General features: G+C 35.1%; 1 pseudogene; it reads right to left on the bottom strand.

The window, feature by feature from the left end:
* Positions 1 to 830: 830 nt before the first annotated feature.
* On the bottom strand, positions 831 to 11,755 carry LOC142630672 (UDP-glycosyltransferase 83A1-like; annotated as a pseudogene).
* Positions 11,756 to 11,972: the final 217 nt, after the last annotated feature.

The raw sequence follows: 11,972 nt of genomic DNA, 5'->3' as shown, positions 1-11,972 counted from the left end.
GGATCAGATTGCCAGGCAGGATACTTGTCCCATTAGCACCTTCTTGAAGTCTTTTAAAGATCGTTGTAAGGCTGAACACTGCTACACAGGTATCACTTCCTCATTAATGCGGTCAGAGAGTTAGTTGTAGAGCATTCAATGCAATGGCAGCAGCTTTCCCTTTAGATATTTCATGGTTTTCCTTTGCCCTATACCCCTGTGATGCACATCCTTATCAATAGAGTCTTATGGGACGTTGTCTCTAGATGACAGATAACACATTCCAACCTCTGCTTAGCTGATCTGAGGAGATATTCCTCCTCGAACCAACTTCTCGAATAATCACGATCAGACTTTGCTTCTCTATAAACTAACACGGACCCTTAGTAAGATGTTTATTCATCCTCGGACTGCTTAATGTCCTTGGATTGGGCCTCCGGCCCAATATGCACATAAATATGTACTCTTGGACCCATCTCCCCCACAGATGTTATATATATATCCTGCCCCCGCCCTCACTTGTTATGAGCAAAAATAATATTATAAAAGATATCAAATAGTTGAGTTATAAGACTAGCCATAAATTAAAAAGAAGCTAATTTAGCCTAAGAAGCATTAAAATCTTGTTCAACTAATGATGCTAATTCCCTCTAAAAAAAAAAAAAAACCATTGATGCTAACTTTGTAATCCATTTAAGGAAATTCAAATCCTTACATAGTTTGGTGAACACACACACTATTTCTTTCAATGTAAAGCTTAATTTTTAGGAACACGATTCGTAATAATATTTCAATAAGAACATGCTTGGACACACATAGAAACAATATAACGGTAACACTTTATAACATCCTTAATTCTTTACTTGTTCAATAAAGCTTTTGAAATTCTTAAAAGAGGATCCAACTTCAGTTACACTCTTTTTGGCCATTTCCTTTAGCTTCAGTGCAATTGTTTTTATAACATAATCAGAGAGAAGTGTTTCTATTTTTTGTTTTGATTTCACGCCTCGTGATGAACCCATTTTCATCTAGGGTCAACCCTAAACCAATCTTCCAAGCATCACATATGTAACTCTTATTATGAAATTGATCTGCAAAGTAAGGCCAACATAGAAATGGGACTCCCATACTTATACCCTCCAAGGTTGAATTCCATCCACAATGGCTTAGAAAACATGCAATAGAAAGATGGTCTAACACCTTCTCTTGAGGTGCCCATTCAACAATCATTCCACGATCATTTATTCTTGTTCTAAACACACGCAAGAATTTAGCAAGTGGTCCATCTGTTATGTCTGATCGGACAACCCACAAAAATGGCTGGCTTATGAGTTCTAGACCAAGTGCTAGTTCATCAAAGTACTGTTTCTGGCTGAAGGAGGCTAAGCTGCCGAAGGCAACATAAATGACTGAGCCCATAGCTTGTTTATCAAGCCAGGTTAGACATGTTGAATCTTGAGGCCAAAAGCTTTCGGCATGGCTGACCAATTGATTGCCCAAAAGTAATGGGCCAACAGGTATGATCCTAGGAATTAAATCGCAGGCTGGTGAGTCATATTCATAGAATGAGTTGCAGAGAAGCCAGTTGCATAGTTTGAAATGGTTCAATCTGAAAGTACAATATTCAAATAAAACGTTTTGCATCTTTGAGTCTCCTGGACAGCTCCAAGGCAACACAGTGCTACCCCATGCTCCAAGTCATACATGACTAGTACGAAGTCAAGTGACCTATATCAAGTTGTTTATTATTGTATTTCCTACAAAGTCGTTCAAATTATTTCTAATCAAAATATCAAACAAGTACCGGATCATATATTATCACTTTGTAGTTTTGTATTTTAAATTTATGTTCTAATCCTTTTTCCCTTTCCTATCTGATTCTATATTGAAGAATGAAGATGGTTTTAAAAATGAAAGAAGATATTTGATTATGAGTATCTATAAATTAGCAATTGTCCTAAATGCTTAAAGGCGAAACTACACTAATGATCCTTGAAATATGCCTAAAAAACATTGTTGGTCTCTCAAGTTTGAAATGAGCACAATTAGTTCTTCAAGTTTCAAAACAAAGCACAATTTCTCCTTCTGTTAAGTATGTTAGTTTCAATATCTACATAGCTAATGGAACTATGATGTGGCATTAAATTTAACATTAAAAAATAAAACAAAATCTAAATCATTAAAAAAAAACCCGTCTACCCAGAACCCAACCCAATTTAAAATTTTGTGATTTGAAGAGAGAGTGTAAAGTTGTGATTTACAACTATGTTTTATATTGGCTTTATTCCATGACAAAATGTATTGTAATTGCTTTAATTTTGTTCCTTGTATTTTGTGGGATTTTATTGTTTTGGGTTTAGTATTAAGTTGGTGAAGAATCAAGCATGAAATGAAGAATTAGTGCAATTTCACTAATGTCTCGTGAGAAGCTTACCCACGAAAAGGGCATGTGAGAAGCACATGTTGGAAGCTAAAGAGTCGTGCTAAGCTGTAAGTTTTGCTAGTGTCTCGCAAGAAAGGCCTACTCATCCTTAGTGAGAAATCATTGTATCATGTTCTCCTTCCCTCTCCCATTATCATTCCTTGAGATGAGATTTGTACCCAAACACAACCCACACCTTTTCAAAGTGTAAAGAGTGTTTTGGAGTTTCAGAAGCTTTGGGGATTTGCCAAAAGAAGCCGGTGAGGCTTAGCAGATACAATTGGGCGTATTGCGGGATCCGAAAAGCTAGAGAAGATATGGCTCCGAGAAGTCCGTTGGTAACAGGGGCATGGAGGGCTCAAGTACATTGGGTAGACTAAGCTTAAAGGGTCTTTTGTTATTTGTGTACTCCAACTTTATTCTCTAGTGGATCGATTTCGACTTGGAGGGTCGCAGAGAGGTTTTTCGCCGATTTCTTCAGTTTCCTATTCAATAACACATCTTGATGTTATCTTGTGCTTTACTTTTATTGTTTATTGTTCATGTTTATGCACTAGTGTAGTATCGGTTCATTGCGCACATTTACTCTTGTTTCGCACTTTGATTAAGTAAGAGTAAAAGCAATCTAGCCATAGTTTTTATTTGGGGGGTCTAAACAAGCTCTTGTGTTTCCACACAAATCCAAGCTTTCAATTCGTATCAGAGCGGGTACACTTGTTTTGGTTTCATTACCTAAGTGTGATCCTTGACCCCTTTGTGTTTTGCCATGGATAGTGCTTTGTATGCTGCTATAAATGTTTTGGATGTTGTTGATTGTATCATGCCATGTGTTTGTGAAAATGCCTCTATGAGTATTGATCCTCATAATTTTGATGACATGTTACATGAATCTATGGGTGTTGTTAATATTCCAAATGTCAAACTCTTGAAGAAAAAGGCTAAAAAGTTTTATGAGAATTTAGGCAAGTTCATTTGTAAAAAAGGATGATTTGATTGCTAAGCTCAATGACTCTAATAAATTAGTTGAAAAGTATAAGAAACTTGCTGAACAATCTCTTGAAAAACTAAAGGAGTTTGAATGTTTGAATATGGACTTGGATGCTTAATTTGTTTTGTCTAAAAAACTAGTTAATGATCTTAAATGTGAAAATAAATCTCTTAAGATGCATGCCAAGTGTTTGATTACTGAACCTATTACTAAAAATGATGAAAATATTTGTTGCAATCATGTTGTGATACCTGATTTTATGCCTATAGTGTGTTCTACCTCAAAGGATAAATCGGTGTACATTCCTCCACACAAAAGAAATCAAAAGGTGGAGAGAAAGGATCTTAAGCCAAAGCCTCCGTTTAGGTCTCAACCTAAGGTTTTGGATGGATTTAAGTTTGTACCAACTTGCCACCATTGTGGTGTGATTGGTCATGTAATATCTCAATGTCCAAAGTTGAAGAGAGAACAAAATCATGTTGCTAGATCCCTTCCCAAAAAGCCTAGTGGACCTAAACACATTGTTTATCACCATTGTGATGTCTTTGGTTATCTAAGACCTTATTGCTCTAAGTTTCAAGCTCTTAAAAGAATCAAAAGAAAAGAGAAACTTGAGCTTCTTGGAAGTTGTGCTATGAAAGCAAAACCGGATTTAGGGGAAATGGTAAGTTGTTGAAGAAAGTTTTTGATGTTCTTACCTCTTTGTCTATGTGCATCTCTGGTTCTCATTCTTCCAACCCTTGTTTCATTTCTCATGAGACACTCATTTCAAACAATCGTTCTGTTTGGATAAGGAACAGTTCCTATGGTTGAGCTTATCCTTTTTGGTCCTTGATCTAATTTTGTTGATCTTTATAGGACTCTTTATGCATTAGATGCTTCATTGTCATACATTTGTGCATCATGCATCTCTTTATATGTATTGTTTTTGTTGTTTTTGTATTTGATCTTACTTCTATGCTTTTGTTTTTGTGTGTGTAAAAATTCAAAAACACATAAACAGTGAAAAATTCAAAAAGTTTGATCGTATATATTTGAGTACATTTCACATGTGAGTTTGGCCTAGTACCTTTGTACTAATGGTGTAGTGCATTTACAATTTTAGTTTGTTATGTATGCACATTTTTTAAGTGTAAGCGACATCTAGAAATCTATGTTTGATTGTTGTAAATAGATCTTCAAGCTTGTCATAAATGATTGGTCAATAGACTTTCTTGATCATGATACATGCGTAGACTTGTGCCTATATATCTCCTCACATTTTTTTTCTTTTTCAAGAGCTCTATAAATGTCAATCTCGAAAAGAGAATTTTGAGCTGAAAAAGCTATCAGACATACTAGTATTTGACTAGGAAAAAGGAAAAGCAATTTTTACTAAAATGTATGGTGCCAAAACCAAATGCTAAATTGTCAAAGTTCATTCAAAATGTTTATGGCATCACTTCTCAAAAATATGAGTTGTTTTGATCAAAAGTATGAAAAATAGAAGCCAAATGAAAAACTTTCAATCAAATGTAATCACTTTGGTGAGGAGTCATATATGTTCATTTTTACAAGTGAGATAGGTCACTTGACTTCATACTAGTCATGTATGACTTGATTGAATTGATCATCAAAGCTTCATACTAGACTAAGACTAGTTCATACTTAATCCACACACACAACACACAAGATTAATGTTCAATGAATGCCTATTTCATTTGTGTGTTTGTACATATTCAAATGTGATGTGTGTGTGCTCAACCATATGTGGATCAAATCAAAAAGATTTTTGTTCTTTTTATTTGCTTTTGGAAGTGATTTGTATCACCCATGTCTTTCAAAGTTTTTCAAGTTTTTTTTTGTGTGAAAAACATGTTTTCTGGGTGTTTTCGTGACTTATTTCATGTGTGAGCTCTGTCGTGAGTTTAAATGGTCCAATTCTCAAGTTTTTCAACTTTGGATAGAGAGTTTTGCAAGTATTTCGCGGGTAAGGCTTACCAGTGAAAAATTTCGCTAGTAAGGCTTACCAGCAAGTTACCAACGAAAAATTTTGCTAGTAAGGCTTACCAGCGAAAATTCCCAGCTTCTCGTGAAAATTTCCAGATCAGCTTTTTAAAAGGCATTTCGTGAGACATTTGTTTTAAACTTCTCCCATCTTCTTCCAAACCCCTAGTTTAATGTTTCTACATCAAAACCCAACTAAATTCAAGTGTTTTTCATTCCTTTAAAATCTCTAAGGTAATCTTTAACTCTTTTCATTGATTTTAATCCTTAGATTATGTTTTTGGAGGTTTTATGTTCATAGTTGGGAATTTCTCAAATGGGGGTTGGAAAACTTAATTTTTGTCAATCTTTTTTATTGGATTTTGTTTTAAATGATGATTTGCTTTAGATGTAGGCCCCTTGTGGCAAAAATAACAAGTATTTAGGAAAGATTTTCATATGTTCATGCATTGTTTTACATACATGTGTAATGTGTGCACTCTAATGCCCAAATGGCATTTTCTCGTTGTTTTGGACTCCGATGAGTACCAATTTTTGGGGATTACCATGATTATGCATGTTTATCATGTTTTGATCATTGTTTGTGTGTTTTACACACTTTGCCCTGTGAGTGCATACTCATGCATTGGTCATGCATCTCACATGCACACTAGATGCACCTTTGATGTACACACTCTAACACTTGACATGTTTTGCATTCACTCATGCTAGTTAAGTCTTTTTGGACCTTTTAGCACATATAAAATTTTCTTGTGTCCATTGTCATGCCTTAGTCTATATCATGTTCCATCATCCTTAGCATGACATGTTTACTTTATGCTTTGTAGCATGTTGTCTTTAAGATGTTTCAACCTTTGTTTGAACTTCATTTACTCATCCATCTTTCACCCCTCATGCATTTATCCTTGTTCATATCTTCTTTTTTTCCCCTCCTTTCTCTTAGTTCATTTGTCTATTCGTGACAAAAGGGGGAGAGTATACCGAAATGTATCGTCATTTCTATATGACCCATGTGCACATTCTTAGGAGGAAAAATTCTACCTCGTGCACATTCATAGGGGGAGAAAGCCATAGGGGAGATGCATAAACCAAGGGGGAGAAGACATTTTTATGAGAAAACCTTGTTTTTCCTTATGCCTATTTTCTGGTTTCTTTATGGTGCTTTGAGTTATGTTTAGTATCTATCCCTTTTTGTTCTCATCGCATCGTGCTTATGTGTTGGACATGCATACATCCTTATGCTATTGTGCTTTATTGGTTGCATGTTCAGATGATCATTTGTTTTGCTATATGATCATTGTGGTTATTTCCATATGAATGTTTTGTGTTTGATCAAGTTGCTCATATCTTCACATCTTGTTTACTTGATCGCTCTTTACTTGTTACATTATACTTGTCCTTTTATCACTTGATTTACCTTGAGGGTCTAATGTGTGTTTGTGCAAGTGTTTTAGGTTATAGGTTTACATGTTCCAAGTTCATCATAGGTTTTAGATTTAGGTGTGAGTGAGTTTACCATTGTTCCCAAACTCATGTTAAAGTCTAGAGTCTGTTATAGGGTGTTTTGTCACGGAATAACCAAAATGGGAGATTGTAAAGTTGTGATTTACAACTATATTTTATGTTGGCTTTATTCCATGACAGAAAGTGTTGTAATTGCTTTAATTTTGTTCCTTGTATTTTGTGATTAAATTGTTGAAAAATCAAGCATGAAATGAAAAATTAGTGCAATTTCGCTAGTGTCTCAATAGAAGCTTACCCGCAAAAAGGGTACGTGAGAAGCACATGCTGGAAGCTGAAGAGTCATGCCAAGCTGTAAGTTTCGCTAGTGTCTCACGAGAAAGGCCTACCTACGAGATACTTGCGAAACATTCTGCCTGGAGGATTTTTTAAGTTTGACTTTCTTACCCTTCACCCATACTATATATATCCTCATTATCCACAAATGTATGAGAGGTCATTTAGAGAGAAAAACGCTAGATAGGTTTTCTACAACACAACACACCCATCTTTTAGAGAAAGAGCTACTCATCCTTAGTGAGAAATCATTGTAGCCTCTTCTCCTTCTCTCTCCCATTATCATACCTTGAGATGAGATTTGTACCCAAACACAACCCACACATTTTCAGAGTGTAGAATGTGTTTTGGAGCTTGGGAAGCTTTAAGGATTTGCCAAAAGAAGCCAGTGAGGCTTGGTGGATGCAATCGGGCATATTGCGGGATCCGAAAAGCAAGAGAAAACATGACTCCAAGAAGTCCGTTGGTAGCAGGAGCTTAGAGAGCTCAAGTACATTGGATAGACTAGGCTTGGAGAGTCTTTTGTTATTCGTGTACTCTAACTTTATTATCTAGTGGATCGATTTCGACTTGGAGGGTCGTAGAGAGGTTTTTCACCAAGTTCTTCAGTTTCCTCTTTGATTACACGTCTTGGTGTTATCTTGTGTTTACATCTATCTTCCCTTATTCTTGTGCTTTACTTTTATTGTTTGTTGTTCGTGTTTATGCACTAGAGTAGTATCGGTTCATTGCGCACATTTATTCTTGTTCCGCACTTTGATAAAGTAAAAGTAAAAACAATCTAGCCGTAGTTTTTATTTAGGGGTCTAAACAAGCTCTTGTGTTTACACACAAATTTGAGCTTTCAGAGAGAATAGGATTTAAACGTGTTCATTATGTTCTTAATTTTTAGTTCAGTTTCAGCTTTCTGTTAGGACATATGTGAATTATGTTTGGAACATATGTCATGTAGAATTGGTTAATCCTTTAACAAAACGCACCTTACTTGAGATGGGACCAAAGGGAACAAATAAGACTCTAACTCTAATGGGCCTTGGGCTTTTCTGTTAACTCTTGACAAGTCCAAAGTTATCATTAATTATATTTAATACCACTATATAAATATAATTGCACTCTAGGCTTTATTAATAAATTATATCCCAAGACTTTAATGATATCATTTGACCTCTCCATGAAATATACATAATGAAAAAAGTCATAATGAACTATCACTTTGTGAACAACCATTTTATCCTTGAATACCCGGTTTAATCTTTTAGTTATTCACATTTATTGAAATCCAATTTCAATGAATATAAGCTTTAGTAACTCCTTACTAAAGTGGGCACCCTAAATATCTAGTTCCCATTAAACTTATCTCAAGGGGATATTTTGTGTCTCTACAAAAGAGATTATGGATTCCATCTTGAGAATATGTGTTCCCTCAACACTACGTATGGTTACCCAATATACTGAGGTTTTGACCGTGAATATTAAATCTCACTCTTGATATATCAAAGTAACCTACATTTCCTGATCAAGTCCACTACCCTTTCAGGATTAAGAGTCTATGAAATTAGAAGTCGTGAGATTAATTATTCAGATGACAATTGTTGATTGAATAATTAATATTACAGTGGTCCAGTTCAATATGTCTTAACTCTTAAGACACATCAACACATCAACTAGAAGTCTCCACTTTCATGATCAAGATAAATCATCTTAGTTGATGTATAGTCTTCGTAAATGAAACGCCCAATTTCATCAGCAACTACGAACTACCTTTTGAGTTTACAAGGAACTTGTGATTTACATCTTCTGTGACTTTTCACATAAACCACATACAATGCATCTCATGGACTATGACAATGTCACATTAGTTCATTTATAAACAGTCTTATATAATTAAACAATTTAATTATTTATGGCATGCCAATAAATTGGATTTTAGGGCATAAACCCAGACACTTAGTCCCTTTATAGGTTTTCCAGAAGATGGTCCATGCTTCCTTCGCAGTTTCAATTAAGGATATTTTCTTGGACTCCTTATTGGTCACCACACTAAATTGGGCATTCAATGCTTTGCTGATGAAGTTTGACACTTTGATCTTAGCCTCATCCCAATCAATCGGCACTTCCTTTGGCTTCACCCAGCCAATTTTCACAGCTTGCCAGACCTTCTTATCTAAATACTGCAAGAAAACTCTCATGCGTACTTTCCAGTATGCATAGTTAGTGCCATCAAATAAAGAATGTATAATAAGAGACTGTCATCTATCCATGACAAATAAGGGTCAATGGATCACACAGTAAAGATTAAAACCTAATCAGAGTGTGCTCGCTCTGATACCACTTGTTAGGTTAAAATGAATTGACCACTTGCAAATTAATTAATTATCCAAGTTAATTAATTAGATCAAATTACATGCAATGGTGTGGTAGCACAAACAAATCACCAACTAAACTAAATGCAGAGAAAAATAAATTTGACACGGGTGATTTGTTTACAAATGAGAAAAACCATCGAGGCAAAACCCCACCGAGTGAATTTAAGGTCACCACTCCCAAGAATCCACTATTATCAATCACAAGTGGTTACAAGTATAAGGAACCTTACCAAACCCTATGGTCTATCCCGAAATACCAATCTACAGTTGAACCCTTACCCCAATACCCAATTGAACTTGTATTGTAGCAGTAATCTTTCCGTTCAACGCACGAATCCTAGTACGTGACTAACTCTAGCAACTTGAAAAAGATGTTGACTGCAAAGTTCTTCAGTTTATCAACAATGAAGATCAAAAAGCTCCTTAGTCACACAACCTTTGGTGTAAAGACGCAATAGCTTCTTCAGAGAGAATAATGAACTAAGTCACAATCTGCTTGTATTCTCTTGGCATCCACTTTGCATACACAATGCAACGGCCTTTAAAATAAGTCTTATATATGTCTAGGGTTGTGAGAAAAGAAACCCTACACAAATACATTGGAATATGAGTGTAATTAGATCTGAAAAGTCTGATTTCGTAATTCTCAATAGAAACAGCTTGTGTCGAGCTTCTGTTGAGCTTCAATATTAAGTCTCGATAGAAAGAATTCTGTCCAGACTTCTGTCAAGCATTAATGAATAACTCTTCTTCACTTGTCTCTTGGTCAGATCTTCATGGCTTTAATACTTGACTTGAATAACAAGTTTCTTGAAGTCTTAAACCATTCTAGATCTACCCAATTACAAGTAAAGTGCATTTTGTCAAAAGATTAGTTAATTACATAAAATATGTCCCTAACAAATTCCATTCAAAGACATCTTCTTCTTTTTTAATGAAGTTTTAATCTATAACGTTCACTTTTGATAATTATACTATCTATCATTAAACCAAGGCACCAATCTAATTTCTCTTTTTTTTCTCTGATTCATTTCACTCTTTTGTTAATTTCCCAATCAGAGCATTTAATTTCGTTTAGTCTAAGCCTCACAGAACCAAGGCACCTGGTGCAAGACTTGCTCATCAATTGTGAATACCCATTTCTTAACAGGTCACATGAAATGGGTTGAGTTCTCTAATGTGTGGATGGTTCTTTTTTTCTTTTTCTTTTTTTTAATGAGTTAGATTTTGTGTTAATTTTTTAATATTAAATTTAATTTCACATCAATTAAAATTTGTCACATAGTAGTTCCGTTAGCCATGTAGGTATTGAAACTAACACTATTAACAGAAGGATTAATTGAGCTATTCTTTTTAACTCGAGGGACTAATTGTACTCACTTAATACCTGAGAGACTAAAAGTACTCAAAAGGTAAACTTTAGAAACTAATATTATAGTTTTGCCAAGCTTAAATAGTAAGGTAATTATGAATTCAATTATTTAAATATAATTATAACACTTCGCTTCAAACGTGGGTTCAAAATCCCTTTTACTAAGTGAAACCTAATATGATGAATTTTTAACTTTAAATGGGAAGTAGATCAAGAAAAGGTTCGAACTTAGGATGATCAATTTTGATACCATGATAACTTATTGATTGTCCTATGAAGTAATGTTGAATTAAATCAATAGTTTAACAGTATCAACATGTAACCTAATTTTAATAACAGAAACTCAGAAACAAGTGAGCTAGATTTTACCTTTAATATCTATTATTCCATCATCAATAAACTTTGCAATATGAAGTTGAAAGGCCAAGGTTCCTGTGCAGCAGGAAAAAATGCAGCCCTTTTAATTCCCATCTTCTCAGCAACTTCTAGTGCCGACCCAATCGTTGTGTCAGCAATGATACAGCTGATCTGATCATCATCATTTGACTGATTAATTTTCTCAATCAAGTCCTTAAAATGGCCTGGCATAGCTTTCAGAATACTTTCTGCCAGCTTAAGAGTATCATTCCGCTCATCTCCCGCTGCTAGCCCATCTGGGATTGCACTGCCATTGAAGCTGTGACTTTTGCATGTATGAATTCAGTATTAACAAATGTGACCTTGATCCCATGATCAACAATCTTGTGTGACAACTTCATTAGAGGTGCAACATGACCCTGTAAGGGTAAGGGTATGACTAGCACATGCGGGTGCCTGCCCATCACACCTTAGCCACAGATTTTCATGCTTACTTGATCCTTATTAGGACCTTTGCCACATACTTATATCATCTTAGCCACAGATTTTCAAGCTTTCTTGATCCTTAGCCACATACTTATATCAGTCCTTCTGTCGATTAGACTCACAAGTGCAAGATGAGACAATACATGCCAATGTGGATCCATACTTTAACCAAGTCATTTGTCATTGCTTTCTTGAAATTTTATTTTGGTATTTTACGCC

The sequence above is a fragment of the Castanea sativa genome, chromosome 4 (assembly GCF_040712315.1).
Source record: "Castanea sativa cultivar Marrone di Chiusa Pesio chromosome 4, ASM4071231v1".
NCBI lineage: Eukaryota > Viridiplantae > Streptophyta > Magnoliopsida > Fagales > Fagaceae > Castanea > Castanea sativa.
The sequence above is the reverse complement of the archived record's forward strand: the minus strand, read 5'-3'. Positions and strand labels throughout refer to the sequence as shown.